Raw genomic sequence first — 3,986 nt, forward strand, 5'->3', positions numbered from 1 at the left:
TTTATTTACCATTTCAGTAACTTGTATAATTTAATTAACTACTGTTATTAGTGATTTGTTAAATCCATAATTATTCTAAAAGAAAACGTTAATCATTCAAAAGCATTCTATTCATATCAAGAATCACTTTCTAAATATTATTACAGAAAATATATATAAAAAGAAACTAAGAGTATCTAATATCCAACTTTTTTTTTTAGTACACATATAATAGAGGTGATTTTGATAAAGGAAGTACTTAAAGAACACACACCTAAATAAATTTCTAGTCAAATGCAAAAATATAATGAAAGTAATTTTAATAAAAACGATTGAGAATTATTTTCCAAACTTCAAGAATTAAAGTATATTTAACATATCTCATTAAATTTAGAAAAAAAAAAAAAAAAAAAAAAAAAAACTTGAGGTTGCACTGCAGCATGAGATGATCTGCCACAAAAATTGATTTCTTTGGGTTCTGGTATTTCTTATGGTTGAATCTTGCTTGGCATTCCCACTTAGGCGTTGGACAGTGCAAGTATCTAACGACATGCAAACCCATAAAACTCTATTTCTTTGGTGCAAATCCAAAGACAACAATTTGGGACTACAAAATTTGAGAGTTGGTGTAACGATCCAACCCCTTAGGACTCAAGTTAGGTCGTTACTAAACACATGCATGCATAGAACTTAAAACAACATCCTTTTATAGTAAAATAAATGCTAAATAAATAAGTTGAACTCAAAAGACCTTCATTAAATCAAGATATTAAAAACAGACGATAGGGTGCCCATAAATCATAAATAACAATAAATAGGTCTGAAAACAAATCTTAATAATAAGTTTTAAACATCAAATTGAAAGTTGAAAAACATGGAAAGAAATCTAAATATCATAAGCGGAGGCATAAAACTGGTCCCCAGTGACTCGTTCAAGAATTCCTCTTATCATGCGCCAGTGCCTCCTTGCCCTTACCTAAAACATAAACATGAGAAGGGTGTGTATAAAATATTTCGTAAGTAATCCCACTACCGAGGTCAAGCTAAGCATTTTTGTCCAATAAATGCAACATGAACTGAAGCTTTCTACTAATGGGACATGAAAATTTCCCTTACATGGCTCACTCTTTTTCCATTCCCCTAGAGTGCACCTCCTACGTACACCCCAGGTCCTCTCTATGAATGTAGGGACGTGTACCTCTTTCGTACACATGGTTATGCATACATCTCTTTTGTATACACATAACCCACAGAATGTGTACCTTTTACGTACACATGGTTATGCATACACCTCATTCGCATACACATAACGCATTGAATGTGTACCTCTTTCGTACACATGGTTATGTATACACCTCTTTCTTATACACATAATCCACTGAGGTGTACCTCTTTCGTACACACGGTTATGTATACACCTCTTTCGTATATACATAACGTACTGAATGTGTACCTCTTTCATACACATGGTTATGTATATACCTCTTTCGTATACACATAACCCACTGAGTGTGTATCTCTTTCGTACACATGGTTATATATACACCTCTTTCGTATACACATAACCCACTGAGTGTGTACCTCTTTCGTACACATGGTTATATATACACCTCTTTCATATACATATAACCCACTGAGTGTGTACCTCTTTCGTACATCTCAGGTCCTCTCTATAAATGTAGGGATGCATACCTCTTTCGTACACATGGTTATGTATACACCTCTTTCGTATACACATAACCCACTGAGCGTGCACCTCTTACGTACACCTCAGTACCCTCTAGGTGTGTATCACTTTCATATACACCAGTCCTAGTACATCTCTTTCATGTACTAGCGCCCTCGGGCATACATCACTTTCATGCAATCATATAATCTGGAAAGGAAAAGAGATTACATTTAATTTCATATTACATATAACATTCACATAATCATGCGTCCTCTAAAATCTCCTCATCGAGGTCATGTTAATTAACCTCAATGTACGTCTTTAATCTAGTTTTAATAGTTCAACTCTAGTACGTCACTTTCATGCACTAACTCATGAAAACAATCAAACATTCAAAAATTCATAATACATTATATAGCCTACACACTTTCATAATAAATTACATAAATATGTACATCAGCAAATGCTCTAACTTTCACCTATCTTTAAGACATTCCAGTAGTAGTGTCGCTTAACTCATAATTTAGGGTCATGCTCAATTGTACTTGTAATATGTCTCATAAAATTTTAAATCATGCTCATACATTAACATGCTTCAAACATATTATCACATGCTCGTATATCTTTTCTAAATAGTCCATTAAATCTCGGAACAATTGAAATTATCCTTGTAATTAGTCTTAAAATTCTCAAAATAAATCGTAAATTTATCGCCCGGTACAAAGGCGCTTCCAATAGTAAGATTACTTATCTCAATATGAAATTGAAATAATAATTCTGCACTCAAGCAAACTCCCCAATCCAACTTCACAACCTATAGTTCAATCCTAGGGCAGGAAGAAAATTCATTTTAGCCTTCAAGCTCGATTCCATACATAAAGAAATTTTAGAAGTCAATAAAATTCTTACCCAACTAGCACTTTAATCTTAAATCGCCTCCAAAACCCAAGTCAAAATCCAATCAGGAACTCCTAATTCAATCTTGTTAGTGTTGAATAGCGTGATCCCGACTTCAAATTCCGGTCTAAATTTCCAACACAATGGGCTACCGTTAGATTAACTCAAAAGTCAAAACTCCAAAACCCAAAGAGCGGGTGGAGTGTTGTCGCGTCAGAGGGAGAAGAAAGGATATTTTCTTTTCCTTTTTATTTCTTTCTTTTTAATTCTCCACCACACAAAAGTATAGATAATATATATATATAAAATAGTATTTCATTTCCTTCTTAAATTCCAAAATCTATATATATTCTTTTTTTTCTTAAATTCCAAAACCCTTGTATATATATATATATATCTCTTTTTCTTTTCCTTAATAAATATATCACATCAAACTCAAATCTTTCACCTCTTCTCTAATTAATTAAATAAACCTCAAAATAAATTCATCAACTTTTATTCAATTCTTTCCAAAATTCCTAAATCCCAAAATTAAATTCTAACTTTCCAACATAACTTAAATTCAACTTAAAATCTTTTTAGATACTTGATTTAATAACTTCCAAATAAACCAATTATCTTTTCCTAATTCTTTACTTAAATTTTGGATTCAAATTCCCAAATTAAAGAGGGTAAAATTTTAAAACCAGATTTACCCCTTTTTCCCTTTCAAATTTCACAAAACTCAAAATTTATTAACCAATTAATTCAATTATCTCTTCCAATTAATTTAAAACTCTACTCAAAGAATCCATATAACTAATAAAACTTCTTCAACCATAACAATTTGATTCCAAATTCCAAATATTAGGAAACTAAAACTCAACAATTTGAGATAATTAATTTAATGTTTTCTAAAAAAAAATCGGGATGATACAGTTGGAGAGCAATTTACATGGAGATTTAGACAAAATTTTTAGCAAACAACGTTGGATTGGTGTTACATACACAAGCAGTATAGTCATTTTTCTTTAGAAGTATTTTGGCCAGAGTTCCACATGTGGCTTTCGTACAGATATGCTCACCAACATTGCATTTGGTATGTTCGAGATGATGAAATTTATTTAAAAAATACTCCTGAGAATAAGTTTGAGTTTCACACTAAATGGGAGCCAGGCTTTTATGTTTTTTCAAGGAAATTTTTTCGTCACCTTTGAAATTTATTTTGTTGCTCATTTTTGCCTCTTTTTTTCTAAGTAAAGTTGTTCATCCGGCTATACTATTTTGTATATAATAATACATTATAGTTATGCATAATGCAACGAAAAGCAATGCATAGACGTTTGTTGAATTTCACCCTCTGCATTGTTTCAGGGATTAGAGAGAGCCATGAAAGCATTCAAATTTTATTAGGTATTGGGAAACTGAATAGTGATAATAATGATAATACACCAGCTTTAGA

Source organism: Benincasa hispida, unplaced genomic scaffold (assembly GCF_009727055.1).
Source record: "Benincasa hispida cultivar B227 unplaced genomic scaffold, ASM972705v1 Contig318, whole genome shotgun sequence".
Taxonomy (NCBI): Eukaryota; Viridiplantae; Streptophyta; class Magnoliopsida; order Cucurbitales; family Cucurbitaceae; genus Benincasa; species Benincasa hispida.